This window comes from Thermobia domestica, chromosome 1, assembly GCF_964235325.1.
Source record: "Thermobia domestica chromosome 1, izTheDome1.hap1.1, whole genome shotgun sequence".
Taxonomy (NCBI): Eukaryota; Metazoa; Arthropoda; class Insecta; order Zygentoma; family Lepismatidae; genus Thermobia; species Thermobia domestica.
In genome coordinates, this window is record NC_137454.1 from 96,324,263 (window position 1) to 96,341,908 (window position 17,646).

Below are 17,646 nucleotides of genomic sequence, written 5' to 3' on the forward strand. Positions count from 1 at the left end.
GTCTACGTTAACAACATTAACACATGATATTTCATAGAATACAAATATTTAAATGAAAGTTAAATTTATGTGGTTTTCTTCTGCTCCCGCTTCGACCCTACTCATCACAGATGGTGAGTAGTAGCGATCTTCAACCGTCACACATTGATTTATCCCCATGCAATTTAGGCACGACGGTTGGAGGTTGTTAATATTTATGCTAAAGATAATATGTTTGACGTTCTTGGTGTAAGTGAACATTGGTGTCATGAAGATGAGATACCATATATTGTGATGGATGATTATTATGTAGCCAATAGTTATAGTAGAGAAAAACATAAACGCGGAGGTGTAGCAATTTATATAAAAGAAGTCCTATATGATGAAATGTAGTATATTAGACTTAAACTATTTATGTAGTGAACTACATTTTGAAGTTACAGGTATCTGTATTGAAGAGCTTAAGTTAGTTATAGTATCTGTTTATAGGTCACCTGACGGAAACCCCGCTATTTCCCTAGAAAATCTTGAGAAAATATTTAATTTTTTAAGTAGATCTAGGTGGAAGTATTTTAGTGTTGTTGTTGGGGGTGATATAAACTCCCACTTTGATGTAAGGCAGGTCAAACGTAGTGTATCCGAATTATGTAAATTACATAGAGAGTACAACTTCTACTATACGAATGACAAACCAACTAGAGGATTGGCCTGTCTTGATAATATATTTACAAATATAACAAAAGATCGTATGTCTAGTGATGTAACAATCTTTACATTAGCAGATCATGACTCTGTCTGGATTAAAGTAACTTCCGTTATTGCTAGACCAATATCCGATGAGAGAATTTTACATTTTAGAAATTCATTGAATAGTGTAAATTGGTTGAATGTGTTAACTGGGCCTACATCTATGAAATCAGCTAATAATACGTTTGAGCGTTTCATGCAAGTTTTTTTGAATGTGTTTAATACATCTATTCCTCAAAGGAAAGTTAAAGTGAAGACTAACAAAAAGAATGTAAAAAAATAAATGGTAATACAAATTGGTATACTACCCAACTTGCAACTATAAAATGTACAGTTATGTCATTATTAGCATTATACAGATGGGATAAAAATGAAAACAACAAAGAAAAGTATTTGAAAGCCAAAAAGGATTAGCGTTAAAGCAAACAAAAAAATTATATAATGTAGCAAAAATTGAGGCAGCACCCAATAAATGTAAAGAGGCTTGGAAATTAATTAACGAGGGAGCTAAAGTTGGTAATAGGGATAGTATACCCATTTCCCCTGATGAACTTAACACATTCTTTATTAAATCGGTTGAGGAAATACGAAAAAATACAAATGTAGGGGTCTTTGACATAACTGAACCGCATTCTAATAAATGGGTACAGAATAATTTAGTTTTTACCGGGGTAACAACCGCAGTGGTTTTAGATATTGTTAAAAGAATGAAGTGCTCGGATAGTGTTGATATTTATGATTTATCAACAACTCTAATTCAAAAACTAATTGATTACATTGTAAGTCCACTTATATATTGCATAAATAGATGTATAAATGAAGGTATTTTCCCTGACGTACTAAAGCTGTCTAGGGTTGTTCCAATTTATAAAAAGGGAGACAAATATTGTACAGCTAGCTATCGCCCTGTTTCGCTGGTCCCTATCTTTTAAAAAATTATCGAATACATTATAAAAATTCAGTTATGTGATCATTTAGAACAACTTAATATAATTAGTGATTCACAGTTTGGATTTAGGGCCGGGAGGTCTACGGTTGATGCTATAGACTCATTAGTAAGCAAGGTTTTACAAGTTTTTGAGTCCAGGGGTTTTGCAAGGGCCACATTCTGTGACCAGAGCAAGGCTTTGACTGTGTTGACCATACTCTATTATTAAATAAACTGGCGTATTATGGTGTAGGAAATACTGGTCTAAATTTATTCAGGACTTACCTTAAGGATCGTAGGCAAGTGGTATATGTGGGAAGGGAAAAGTCACAAGTTGCACAGGTTGTATGTGGTGTACCGCAAGGCTCAGTACTTGGGCCTTTGCTTTTTACTATAATGGTTAATGACTTACCAAATTGTGTAACTAGTCACTCAATTTTATATGCAGATGACACAACATTTCTCAGTGTTAGCCACGACTTGGAAAAATTAGAAGAAATCACAGAAATAACATTATCTGAAGCTGGATCGTGGTTTAAGACGAATGTTTTTTTCCTTAATGAAGGTAAAACGAAACATTTAAATTTCAGTTTAAGAAGTATGGCAACCGAGAACAATTTGGACAGTGTAAAATTTTTGGGCATTATTATTGATAACAAATTATCATGGGACTCTCATATTCAATATATTACAGGAAGACTTTCAAGAGTTATATATTTGATAAAAAATTTGAGGAATCAGGTACCAGAAAACTATGTAAGATCCGCATATTTTGCGTTTTTTCAAAGTATCTTACTATATGATATATTGTTATGGGGAAATGGTAGCCATGTGAATGACGTTCTCTTGTTACAAAAAAAGTTGTGAGAATAATGATGAATGCAGAGAATACGTGTCATTGTAAACCATTATTCATAAGATTAAAAATAATGACGGTACTCAAAGTAGTAATGGCAGCACTTTAGGACACTTTTTGGCCCCTGGGTCCCTGCCTCAGGACCCCTGGTTCCTGGCCGGGGTCAATGACCTAGGGGTACATAGGACCACCCACTCTAAATTTTGGCAGGGGTACCATGGCCCACCCCCTAAATTTTGGCAGGGGTACATAGGACCACCCCCCTTAAATTTTGGAAATTGCCAAATCTAAAAATTTGGTATGGTAGCCTAGGACCATAGTATGTACCTCTATCAGTATTGGGTGTCTATGTCGTTCCCTTTCATGGGTAAAAAATTGCCAAAAATTCAAATTTCGGGGGTTTTTGACCTAATTTATCCCCTTTGATGAGGTGTTATTACCCTACATGGTTATATGGGCGTATACAGGGGTCCATTCCCTTTCATAAGACATGGGTACATTAATGCACCCCTTAAAAAATTTGGGAGGGGTACCTTGGCCCACCCCTTAAATTTTAGAAATTGACCAATTTAAACATTTGGTATTATAGTACAGAACCCTAATCTATATATATAAAAGAGAACGTACAAATCCTTTGTCCGCTCATCACGCTAATACGGCTGAACCAATTTCTTTTATTTTTGGGGGGTTATTAGGATTTGGACCCTAGATGGTTTTTATCATATCACTTTAATTTTCAATTACCAGTGTCTTGAGATAATTGACCATTCAGGTGTCCATTACGTACAAATCCTTTGTTAGTTCATCATAGGTATAAAAATAAACGTATGTATATGCAACCCGCATGACCGTGTCACTCGGCGGGCTAACATAAATGACAGGCGTTATAATGGTTTTTATCATATCACTTGAAAGCGAAAAAGTAAAAATTATCTAAGTAACAAAGTTTATTGCGTTCGGGGGTGACCGCAGCGAAGCGGGGCGGGTTAACATAAATGACAGGCGATATAATGTTAACATTTACTGCAATCTTCTATGGTTTTTATCATATCACTTGAAAGCGAAAAAGTAAAAATTATCTAAGTAACAAAGTTTATTGCGTTCCGGGGTGACCGCAGCGAAGCGGGGTGAACGCTGCTAGTATGTATTATGATAAATTTGGATGGTCCACCTCGTTCCTTTCTAGGGGTACCAAATTGCCAAAAAATATAAACGTAAGCAATACGTAGTACCACGTGTTTGGTTTTCGACCTAATTTATTCCCTTGGATGAGGTCCTATTACCTTATATGTTTATATGAGCGTATACAGGAGTCTATTACCTTTCATAAGACATGGATATATTGGTGCACCCCCGGGAGGGGTACCTTGGCCCACCCCTTCAATTTTAGAAATTGCCCAATTTAAACATTTGGTATAATAGTATAGAACCCTAGTATGTATAACGATAAATTTGGGTGGTCCACCTCGTTCCTTTTAGGGGTAAAAAATTGTCAAATTTTAGTACAACCACGTGTTTGGTCTTTTGACCCAATTTATCGCCTTGGATGAGGTCCTATTACCTTATATGGTTATTTGGTTATGTATAGGGATCCATTACCTATCATAAGACATAGGTACATTTGTGCACTCCTTTAAATTTTTGCACTCCTTTAAACCAATGACGCATTCTCAAATTATCCTACAAAGTTTCAATGTACCAATGTCCTGGACTCCTAATCCCATCATAGGTCAATAACTGATCACGTGATCATAATGATTTACCCAATGAATGAGATACTATCCAATTACCAGTTATTGATACGACAATAAGAAATGTACCCCTTCCAAAATTTAAGATTGGTACACAAATACACCTGTGTCTTATGAAAAAGTAATAAATCCTGTACTTATTCAATAATAAAGCCGGTCAATAACATTTAAATTTTGAATATTTGGCCATAAGAGGAACACCAATGGGTCCGAGAAAACGTTTACCGAATTTTGTTATTTGATAATTCCCAAATTTAAAAGGGAACATAAACATATAAAGGTAATAAACCATATAACGTGCTAAATAGGGGTCAATAACCTCCGAAATTTGATTTTTGGTAGTTCTTTACCCATGAAAGGGAACGATGTGGACCATCCAAATTTATAGTGGTACATATTGAAGACCTGTACGAAGATACCAAATGCTTATATTAAACAATTTCTAAAACCGAGTGGATGAGCCAAGATACCCCCTCCCAAAAATTTTAAAGGGTGCGTCAATGTACCCATGTCTTATGATAGGAAATGAACCCATATACATGACCATATAACCATATAAGGTAACAGAACCCCATCAAAGGGAAGAAATTGGGCCAAAAACAAAACGCATGGTACAACATATTGCTTATGTTTATATTTTAGTAATTTTTACCCATGAAAGGGAACAAGATGGACCACCCAAATTTATCATGATACATGTTGAGGTCATGTACTATGATACCGAATGCTTAAATTGGAAAATTTCCAAAATTTAAGGGGATATGGAATGGACCCCTATACATGATCATATAACCATATAAGGTAATAGGACCTCATCCAAGGGGATAAATTGAGCCAAAACCAAACACGTGGTTGTACTAAAATTTGGCAATTTCGTACCCATGAAAGGAAACGTGGTGAACCACCCAAATTTATAGTAATATATATTAGGGTTCTATACTATAATACCAAACATGTAAAAGGGGCAATTTCCAAAATTAAAGGGGTGGGCCAAAGTACCCCTCCCGGGGTGCATCATTATACCCATGTCTTATGATAGGGAATGGACCAATATACATGACCATATAACCATATAAGGTAATAGGACCTCATCCAATGGAATAAATTAGGTCTAAAACCAAACACGTGGTACAACGTATTGCTTACGTTTATATTTTTGGCAATTTTGTACCCCTAAAAGGGAACGAGGTTATAGTAATATATGTTAGGGTCCTATACTATAATACCAAATGTTTAAATTGGGCAATTTCCAAGATATAAGGGGTGGGCCAAGGTACCCCTCCTGGGGTGCACAAATGTACCTATGTCTTATGATATGGAATAGACCCCTATACATAACCAAATAACCATATAAGGTAATAGGACCTCATCCAAGGCGATAAATTGGGTCAAAAGACCAAACACGTGGTTGTACTAAAATTTGACAATTTTTTACCCCTAAAAGGAACGAGGTGGACCACCCAAATTTATCGTTATACATACTAGGGTTCTATACTATTATACCAAATGTTTAAATTGGGCAATTTCTAAAATTGAAGGGGTGGGCCAAGGTACCCCTCCCGGGGGTGCACCAATATATCCATGTCTTATGAAAGGTAATAGACTCCTGTATACGCTCATATAAACATATAAGGTAATAGGACCTCATCCAAGGGAATAAATTAGGTCGAAAACCAAACCCGTGGTACTACGTATTGCTTACGTTTATATTTTTTGGCAATTTGGTACCCCTAGAAGGGAACGAGGTGGACCATCCAAATTTATCATAATACATATTAGGGTTCTGTACTATAATACCAAATGTTTAAATTGGTCAATTTCTAAAATTTAAGGGGTGGGCCAAGGTACCCCTCCCAAATTTTTCAAGGGGTGCATTAATGTACCCATGTCTTATGAAAGGGAATGGACCCCTGTATACGCCCATATAACCATGTAGGGTAATAACACCTCATCAAAGGGGATAAATTAGGTCAAAAACCCCCGAAATTTGAATTTTTGGCAATTTTTTACCCATGAAAGGGAACGACATAGACACCCAATACTGATAGAGGTACATACTATGGTCCTAGGCTACCATACCAAATTTTTAGATTTGGCAATTTCCAAAATTTAAGGGGGGTGGTCCTATGTACCCCTGCCAAAATTTAGGGGGTGGGCCATGGTACCCCTGCCAAAATTTAGAGTGGGTGGTCCTATGTACCCCTAGGTCATTGACCCCGGCCAGGGACCAGGGGTCCTGAGGCAGGGACCCAGGGGCCAAAAAGTGTCCTAAAGTGCTGCCATTACTACTATCAATTTATATATATACAATGTGTTGATGTACATAAAGGGCGAAACGACAGAAATACACTATAGGCATGACATACACTCATACAACACTAGAAATAATAGACGTGTCAACGTACCATATTTGAGATTAACAAAATTACAAAATAGCTATGAAGCCATGTGTGTGAGGTTGTATAATAAATTACCTATAGAACTGACACAACTACCTATGAGTAGCTTCAAAAATAGATTATATTCTTGGTTAGTAAAAACACCATTTTATTCAATAGATGAATTTTTTGAATAGGATAATATTTGATTTTTGTAAGGTAAATAATATTTAAGATATGTTATTGTGGTGAACTTTAGTACTTTAGCACATTTAAGATATGTTATTGTGGTGAACTTTAGTACTTTAGCACTTATTGTAGATAATGAACAATCACTATTGCTGTACATTATTGTAGTAAGTTATAATTTGACGTTGTCTATGGCTATGTAGCTGATTCGACAATAAAATGTATTATTATTATTATTATTATTATAGTGCCGGAATGCGACTTAATATACGATAAACCCATGTAATCAGTATTCCGTTCCTTAAGACACCACTAGACCAAGAACGTGGCTGGGACACCTTAGGCAGAGATTAAGTAAAAGGAACTGGAATGAGAGCAAAATGACTTCAGCGGCGAAGTAGGTTAGCTGTAAAATAGCTAACGAGACACAAATGATGAACCAACCTATGCTAGGTGGACAAGCAAACTTTACATAACTGAAATGCACTCATAGCTCAAAGGTGATAACACAGTTTCTCAAATATGTGTTACCTTACTTCGTCTTTACTTCACGTAAATGTAGTGGAAAGTTCATATTGCTCATGCGGCTGCATGAGACCAGGCTACTGAGATGCAAGTTCATACTTGGATAGTTATACGAAGAAATTACATGCAAACTGACAGGTTGCATGATATGCTACATTGAGTGCTCCCTAAAAGTACACTTATAATGATTAGCTCGTCCCTGTTGTGTTAGCAAAATAATCATTAGACTTTTATCACTGAGACCAAAATTAATAGTGGCTGATGGTAAAAACAGGATGAATAGCTTAGCCATTATGTTCCTTGGTTGACAGCGTCGATGGGTTGGGGGCCACTGACTGGAGCTTAGTTACACATAACGAAACTTAAATTCTGCTGAAGACGAAATTTATGCACTCCAAATGACATGATGAATAGTTCACAGCAAGAATAGCACACCTAATGCTTGATAAGTTTCTATAGAACCACAATACAATGATGCAACAAATTTCACACAATGCGGATTCACGTGGTGGAGTAAAAGAAAAAGATAGGCCCTCAACACCACTTATTACTACTTCGATTTACATTGGCCACAATAACTAAATGTCGTGAAATGTTCTATGTAGCATAAAGAATTTTAACTCACTAGACAAACGCAGATGAGCACTACAAACTGAGATTTGCTAAAATAAGTTGACGAGCCTGCACCACTACGTCTTCATAGTCAGCCCTCTTTCTGTTAGGTTACCAGAATTCCCTGCGTGCGACCGCGAGCATGATGTTCTTTACATGGTTGCTAACTACAATTTTGTTACAAGTTGTATCTTGTAAATCGTACTAGTATTTACAATTCTAGTAAGATTATGTAGGGGCGTTACAAACACTTATTAACAAAAGTATCATTTTGCTGTTCTTTTGACATTAACTGTAAGAAGGAAGATTGTGTTAGGTTTCGAAATACGACATTTACCATATACATAGTATTACAAGATTCATCCTCATCAGAAGGATTACGTGAAATAACATCAACAATATAATTCTCACCAGAGGATAGGTGTTCGTATTGTAGGTTATAATCCTGAAGCTTTATCAACAATCTAGTAGTTCTAGAGTCTAGATTACGTATAGTTTTTGAATGCGTTATTGCTTTGCTGTCTGTATGGACAACAGCTCCTTTGCCAAGGATATAATCAGCAAATCTCTCGCAAAGAAATACTACAGCTAACAACTCAGTTTGAAAGATGGATAGTGACATTTCAGTAGGTTTGATACGTCTACTTGCATAAGAGATTACTTTGAATTCGTCGCCTTCGTATTGACCAATATAGCCGCCAATGGCTATTGCAGACGAATCGGAAAAGATGTGAAAGGGTTTACTCATGTCAGGCAAGGCTAAGGCAGGAGATGATATTAACTCTTGCTTCAATAATTCAAAAGCTTCTAATTGCTTCGGGCCAAATTGAAACTTGATGTCCTTACGCAGGAGGTTTACTAAATCTTCAGTTAACTCGGCATAGTTATTAATAAATTTACGACGCCAATTGGCTATACCCAAAAATTGTCGCAATTGCTTACGATTCTTTGACACAGGAAAATTTCTGATGGTTTCGTTTAACTTTTCCAGATATTACATGTCCTAGAAACAGCAATTCAGGAAACAAAAATCTACATTTGCGGAAATTTAAAGAAAAAATTAACTTATTCAAAGTGTACAAAATAAATTCAAGATGTTCAAAGTGCTGATCTATGGAAGGTGAAAAACAAAGAAGGTCATCGAAATAATATGAAATAAAATGCTTCGTGGATAGATCAAAAATGCTGTTCATGACGAACTGGAACAAACTCGTGGCGGATTTCAGTCCCATCACTAAGTAACGAAAACAGTATTGTCTTCCTTCAAATAAGAAGGCTGTCTTCTCATCTGATTCTTCTTCCAGGGGTAGACAGTAATATCCATCCTTACAGTGAAATGAAGAGAACACAACGGAACCTTTAAGGCGAGCCAGAATATCTTGTATGGGCTCCACACGCACATTAGCAGTTATTACTTTCCTGTTCAAATGTCTCAAATCTAACGTGGGCCTGATTGACTGTTTACGGGGATAATCTTTATTCTATCACTCCCCATTCAAGCCACTTTTGCAAGAGTTTCCTGAACGGTTCTCGCATCGAATAGGCTATTGGATAAGGCTTACACACCACTGGTTCGTTATCAGTAAGCTCTATCTTTAAAGGCTTTATTTTCACTGGTCTAGGCCGCTCGGAGAATAAATCTCTATAACGAACTAATAAGTCTGCTAATTTAGATTTAACATCATCAGATAAGTCGGTTCTAGAAAGGATGGTATCTCGAATTTCATCCACTGGCACTGCCAACTATTAAATTCGCTACAAAGCGTCCTAAACTGTCAGTGGTTTCGTCCGCAGTCGCCTATATATAGAAATCACCGATCTGAGCGCGAATTGCTTCGACACTTTTGTTGCAGCAAGCATTGAGGTAGTTTTTCCGCAGTGTTGATTTGTCCTGGATATTTCGCTTCGAATACTTCTTCAAAAAATCCCGGTATTCTGGCACTTGAAGCTTGTTCCAAGGAATGTTGCAGCTACCATTGCACTACACATGTCCGCAAAAAACTCATTCTCCTATGAAGACGATCCCTGTCGCATCTGCGTCAAAAGAACTTGTTTGTGAGAAGAAGATTCCTGTTTCTCTCTCATGCGAAGCGCGGTTCGTATATGTTGTTCCAATTGCGATTTCATGGAGCAACTTATCGTTTTGTCTCATACTGTACAAATCACCACCCTGTCGTCGGTTGTAAAAGCATAATCTACAGTAACGTACGATTTTAACTTAGATGGTAACGATGATGCAACCTATGCTATAACGAAATATAAATACACAAAACCTCAATCCACGATAAACACGTCCACAAGACAATGCCTGTTCGTATGAAGAAATTTTCCACAGCACGGAGGAATGATACTGGCAGGGTGACTTCCCTCGAAAGAGTGACGGAATGAACTGCCTCAAGCAGTGAAATCTTGAGTGCCAGATATCTAAAATTAGGTTTGACCTTCCACTCCTCCCCACCCTAAAGCTTGGAATGCATTGCAGGACAGGGCACATTTCTTGGAAATTCCAGTAATATTTCTGCAAATTGTTTTGTATTCCTTATAACATTCACATGTAGAGAATGGGCATGAATTAGAAGAAACTGCTAAAATATTTGATTTTATGTAAAATGCCTGAAAATCTATATTATAAAATTGAAAGTGACTTTATTTGTGACTCTTAATCTCTTGAACCGCCTGGGAGTGTGAATGACGCATGTTACATTTGCCTGAGGGAGGATGTTCCTCATAGCTGTAACTTCATTCAAAAGAAATAAATTCAATTGAATTCAATGGGTGAACGGACAAAAGCCGGATTGGAACTAAACAACTCATTTGAGTAGGCCTTTCCAAAGCACTGTACAGTGGTGGTTTTCGATCCATGGTGATGAAATTCACAAACAATTGTTGTATCAGTAAGTGTTCCTTGAAAGTCGCAATAATCGGCAAGTGCTCCTTATTGCGTTTTCAATAGAATTATGGTGAAGGGACCCGCTTCACACTGTCTGCGCGGGGAGACAAGCCCTTAGTTACCCCCTGCTTCACATTGTTATAAGATGTTATGGGATGTTATTAGATGCTATGGTACTTTGGTTCAATTCTTGGTAACGCTAAGATACATCACGTTATTGAAAGTCATTTAACTTTATTACAGTAGGAAAGTTAAGGGAATATGTTTCATATTTTTGATTATATTTTATTTTATGATGATGATTGTATCTTCACTATTCTTTTTAGATAGCCAGTTGAGATTTTGATCAGAGTGATGGCCCCTGTTCATCTGGAGGTCCGGGCTATAGCCCTCCGAAGACGCCTCCTTATTCCGGCCCTGCATATATCACGATAACAGGTATCAAGATAGCTCGTCAATCATTTCTAGGGCACTGGGCACATCAATTTTCACTCAATTATTTTCGAACGCCAGTGTAACAAAAGTCAAGAACGGAAGGCTTCATTTAAAGCAAGAAAAGTTAAACTAGAAGTTCTTTTTTAATTTGGCGGGCTATTCTTAATCTGCATTTCCATTTTAATTTACAACTTTTTTTTATGACGGCCTATTGTAAAATTACTCCGATAGATACCATAAAAATTGCATTGTTGAATCATTCCGCCCGAGTATTGGTATTATTATTCCCACACAATTTAGAAATCCTTGTGCTTATGAATGTGCACCTTTAAAATAATCCGGAAATCTGATCGTTTACTTTGGAAAAGAAGGAAAGAAATTGGTTAAACAAAATGAGAACTGCACCAAGATTTCCATGTTATTGATATCTAAATAGTTTTTGTAACATCTAGGAACTCGACAAGCGTCCACGTTGACAGACGCCGAGGATTTGGCCAATGCGAGTTCTTGGTTAAAAACCTTTGGTATAAAATCGTATTACCGTTAAGTTTCGCCATATTGCTTTTGTTAGTGTATAAAATTGACCAAGGTAAGTTTTATAAGGAAAAAGTCATATTATTAATTCCTTAATGTGGTTATTTATTTGAATAAAGTTCAGTAGAAGCTAAAGATCCTATTAGAAGTAAAAGTGATTTGATATTTAATGTAGTTACTGAAAAATTTGTGCATTTCCTAGCTGGATGTGTAGGGGTGTGCTTAAGTTTGACATGGAATGTGATTTTTATGTTTATGTACAGTATATGTTACATAACAAATTAAAGTTAGACCAATACAATGATTGAGTATTCTTGCATATGTGTGTTGGTGTGTGAAAATATTTAGCTGCGTTGTGAGAAAACAACACACCGGATGTGTTAGATACTGTTACGGAGAGTATGTAGTGGCCAAAAGGAATATTATGAATAGACCGCTACTAAATCATGATCAGATTTTTTTGGACGAAACTATGCACATTCAGAATAACGTTGCATATGTTAGGGTATTATGGTGTATTTGTGGGTAAAATTATGTCGTAATGCGTGAAAAATGTGAATTGGGATTTCTTTACTTTTATGATCACTTAAACTACCCGAGAACGCTTTTTATAACTGATAGGTAAGACGTTTGTAGAAATCGGTTCCGGTACATGTATCCCGCACTCGGTGATTGGGTTATAGTTAAGGAGCCGTACTTCCCATTTAGGGAAGGACGAGAAACGCCATACTTTCAGGAATTATTCATTGACTATCTAGGATGTTAAAAAGTAGGTAATAAACTGAGTTTTTGCCCTTGTACTTAGGGTGTTTAGGTAGTGCAACAGTAAGATGTATCCTCGTGCACGGGAGATGAGAAGTAGCTCTTCTTAACTATTACCCCCCACTTCCAAAAATGTCTTCCCCTACTTCATAAAATATTACAATGGGCAAAGATAGGCAAGGGGGACGGCGGGACGTCATCCGTCCCCTTGACTTTTCAGATCCACTTTTACCCCCGAGTAGGCTAATAACTGAAGATAACCGGCCTTTGTTGACCGGAGCCAGCTTTTTCACGTACATTTTTTTGACATTCTACTCAGATTCGGTCGTTTTATAGTTTTATACATTAAATTAGGTTAGGTTACTAGTATTTAATTCATGTAATATTGCTGAGCGAGCGTTAGCGAGTGAAGGCGGGTTAGAGGTCCGCAGGGCACGTTCTTTTTTGTCTTCGTTACTAATAGTTCTTTTCCTACATAACTCATTACGAAGTTCGGTAGCCTAGATTAGTTAAAATTTTCATCACACTTTACTCGAACATCAATTGCCAGTCACCAGTATCAACTTACTTCTGTAAATCATACTGTTTTCTTGCCAGCTTTGGGCCACCATCTCTAAACTGTTACCTGTGCACCAGTAATTTCGAATATAACTTTGTTAGAAAAAAGGACCTACTTCCGTAGTTGACATATTTCACGCGTTTAAATACAATACTGTTATTGCTTTTTAGTATGGTGGTAGGGGCCTTTGATTTCCATGAATTCTCTAGTCTAACCGGGGATTTTTACTTCAAGAATATTAGAACTGTCTATTTTGGTATTCTGGTTTTCGTGCGCTGCTCCACTTGAATGTAGAGAAATTCAGTCCTAGTTTCTGGTTTTGATAGCGATACTAAGCGTCGTGTGCTTTCGAGCAGTCCAAGTTATGGTTGTTACTTCTGTAATTGTTTCGATTATTATTTTGAGATCTTTTGTCGCATCGTATCACTGATTTTATAAGAAAATTAGGGTGAAGGTCGTTGGTTCTTATTTCTCTAAAGTAAATGAAAATTTCAAACTTATCTGAATAGTGAAACAATGATGGTTATATTTCTGAAAGCAAATCGCCAAAATTGAAGGTAGAAAGAAAGACGTAATATAATAATAATAATAAACAGCCTATTTTCAACTTGGAAACGCAAAAAGTCATAATACGTCGATAACATAATCAGGGTTTGAAAACGTAGTTTCTCAAAAAAACTAATAATCAGTCTCGGATCGTATAGGATTTTTCGAGTTCAGTTGCTTTTTCTGATTATTTTAGGTTTTTTAGTGGTAAAAGTGCTTAAATTTTATTTATGTATCGAGTGATTCCATTTCAAATCGTTCAGGGTGGTCCACATGACTGTCTTGGATTTAGTTTATTTTTTAAAATAAGAAACTACAGACAAAATTATTAGACCCATATATTTTTTTTTTTTTTTTGCTGATTTTTTTTTTCTTCGACATACAGCCTTCCAAAATGGTTGCCCTCCTTTCGGATTGCTCGAAAAACTGAAAAACATGTCAAATTAAAAATGTTATTGTAGAGAAACGAGTGTACTTAGTAACATAATCTCAATAGCAGGAAGAGTATAAAGTTGTGTGTTTCGGTGGAGGGCCAAAATTCGTCGATTGGTCCAATAGGAATTGGGGGGGCGCGGTGGCTCAGTGGTAGAGCGTTCACCTCTGGTGCTTGGGGTCCCGGGTTCGATCCCAGCCCCCGCCAAGTGAACTTTGTGGTGGACAAACACCATGCTCGTGGGTTTTCTCGGGGTTCTCCCGTTTCCTCCCACTTTCTTCATTCCACCATTTCACTCATCTCTCATTATCACCGTCTCCTTTAGCCTAACCGGCATAACCGTGGGACGTAAAACTTAAAGATTTCATTTCATTTTTCCAATAGGAATTGCGCAATTCACTCGCAATGTTGCCAACTTGTGAAATTTTTGCTAACTTCAAACATTTTTTTTCTGTCCTCACGAGCAATATCAACCATCTGCTTCTAGCATCGAAATCTACTCCATAAGGTCTCTTGAAAATGTAAAGGACTTACGTTTCTGATTATTACATCCCACGTTATAGCATGATGTAAACCTGAAAATTTCATTAAGACGCCATGTTTGGACGCCATTTTCTCAAAAACCCCAGCTTTTAAAAATCTGACTTTTTTACATGTATTGAAGAAGTACCTAAGTATTTAATATTCGTTAACCGTTCATGCAGCTGCAGCCCCAAACATTTGCAATTAATTATTAAAATTTCGATTTTTATGCTGGAAATGTAAATATTTCCTATGGGCATTTAGATCCTATACACAAGGCGAATTGAAAGGGAGTATGAAAATTTTGAGAGATGAATCCTGACATCAAATCCAGTAGAAAAGTTCCTATAAAGATGAGTCGAATTCCGCTTCGTTTTCGAGTTAGAGGGTTTCCTACTCGGGATCCAAAATCGGCTCGGGACAATAGAAAATATATATATATATTTCGCGTTAAATCAGAAACTATATGTTAAAGCTTTGATAAAGTTGATTTGTATCAATATGATGATTTTTACGTGCGTTGCAATTCGGTTAGCAGTGTTGCCAACTTGGTAGAACTTCTATTTGTTTCCAAGTCACACTACGTGGATTTTATTTGATATTTGGTATTCATTAATGGTTGTAAACATCACATGTAGCATAGTTTTCCCCACATCATCACACTTTTCGAAAACTTACATGTATTTCATTAAAAAGTTTTATCTCGTGCGTTATTGGGGCCGCGGTGGCTCAGTGGCAGAGCGTTTACCTCTGGTGCTTGGGGTCCCGGGTTCGATCCCAGCCCCCGCCAAGTGAACTTTGTGGTGGACAAACACCGTGTGCGTGGGTTTTCTCGGGGCTCTCCCGTTTCCTCCCACTTACTTCATTCCACCATTTCATTCATTACTCATCATCACCGTCTCCTTTAGCCTAACCGGCATAAGCGTGGGACGTAAAACTCAACGATTTCATTTCATTTCTCGTGCGTTATTGATAGTTTGCGTTATTCGGTGTCGTGAACATCGTCCTAGTGTTCTCTAGAATCATGAAGATTGTTTTGATTGGTAACATGACATTGTAGTGCACTAATTACAGTGTTTGTGTGAATTATAATGGAGAATTCCTATTACAGTAAGGACCGTATTAAGTGTGTTGATTGTGCTAAAAGCCATAAGAGGATTGTACACAGAAAAAGTTCTAGACAAAAATCTTATCTTGCGATAAAATATATGGATTGCGTACAGCGTGTCTGCCCAAACGGGAGGATGATTATTTGTGTCGTGTACACAAGGCGATTTGAACGGCAGTGTGAAAAATTTTGAGAGGTGATTCCTTCACCGTAGTCTAGGTGTCACCGATAACGGCTGGTTTTAATGGCGATACATTCATGTTTAGCATGTTAACTGTCTGGTTAATGGTTTCCAAATCTACATTCAGAGGAACAAATTCTTTATCTTGCTGTGCATAATTTCATATTTACACCTTCTTTCGTGGTCACCAATATCTCACACACATTCACGTTGTTCACGGTAAATATTCAAAGCACCCTTTACACAAATAATCATCCTCTCCTAATACTACGTTTTGGCAGATGCGCTGTACGCAATACATATATTTTACCTCAAGATAAAATTTTTGTCACGAATTCTTTCTGTACGCAATTATCTTATTCCTTTTAAAATAATCAATACATTTAATAAGGTCCTTACTGTAATAGGACTTCTCCATTGTTATTCACACAAACACTGTAACTAGTGCACTACAATATTATGTTACCAGTGGAAACAATTTTCATGGTTCGTTTACGACACTGAATCACGTAATAAACTGTTTCGTAGTTGCAACAGAACTTCTTGAACAAGTTCGAACTTGATGCGCGGAGTTGCGAGAGGTTTTGCAATAATGAAAGATAAATTTTCTTCTTCTTCTTCTTCTTGTTATTATTATTACAACTTACAAAAACTTAGTTTTTATTCGATATTTTGGTTTTTCTAATGATGGCAAATATCAAGTGAAATTCACACTTAATGTTGCAAGCTATCAATAACGCACGAGATAAAACTTTCAATGAAATGCATGTAAGTTTTCAAAAACCGTGGTGATGTGGGGAAAATTGAGCTTCATGTGATGTTTACAATCATTAATGAATACCAAATATCAAATAAAAACCACGTAGTGTGATTTGGAAACAAATAAAAATTCTACTAAGTTGGCAACACTGCCAACCGAATTGCAACGCACGTAAGAATTATCATATTGATACAAATCAACTTTCTGAACTTCATCATAACTTTAACACATAGTTCTTATTTAACGCGAAATTTATATTTTATTTTCCATTGTCGCGAGCCGATTTTGGATTCAGAGTTGGGAACCCTGTAACTCGAAAACGAAGCGGAATACGACTCATTTTTATAGGAACTTTTCTATTGGATTTGATGTCAGGATTCATCTCTCAAAATTTTCATACTCCCTTTCAATTTGCTTTGTGTATAGGATCTAAATGCCCATAGGAAATATTTACATTTCCAGCACAAAAATCGAAATTTCAATAATTAATTGCGAATGTTTGGGGCTGCAGCCGCATGAACGGTTAACGAATATTAAATACTTAGGTACTTCTCCAATACATGTAAAAAAGTCAGATTTTTAAAAGGTGTTGTTTTTGAGAAAATGGCGTCCAAACATGGCGTCTTAATGAAATTTTCAGGTTTTCATCATGCTATAACGTGGGATGTAATAATCAGAAACGTAAGTCCTTTACATTTTCAAGAGACCTTATGGAGTAGATTTCGATGCTAGAAGCAGATGGTTGATATTGCTTGTGAGGACAGAAAAAAAAAAAAAAAAATATTTGAAGTTAGCAAAAAATTCACCAAAGCTGGCAACATTGCGAGTGAATTGTGCGATTCCTATTAGACCAATCGACGAATTTTGGCCCTCCACCGAAACATACAACTTTATACTCTTCCTGCTATTGTGATTATGTTACTCGGTACACTCGTTTCTCTACAACAAAAC

The 17,646-nt window shown here is 36.7% G+C and overlaps 1 protein-coding gene across 35 annotated transcripts in view; it reads left to right on the forward strand.

The window, feature by feature from the left end:
- The first annotated feature begins 11,579 nt into the window (after positions 1–11,579).
- Positions 11,580–17,646, forward strand: part of LOC145687471 (uncharacterized) — a 303,707-nt gene continuing 297,640 nt past the window's right edge. For 12 of the 35 annotated variants that reach the window (XR_014131683.1, XM_081760987.1, XM_081760979.1 and 9 more), the window contains exon 1: positions 11,598–11,879. The gene's annotated coding sequence lies outside the window, so the exon portion shown is untranslated. Of the gene's footprint in view, positions 11,880–17,646 lie in introns of all 35 variants that reach the window. The other 23 variants (XM_081761005.1, XM_081761008.1, XM_081761002.1 and 20 more) reach the window with 11 other exon arrangements.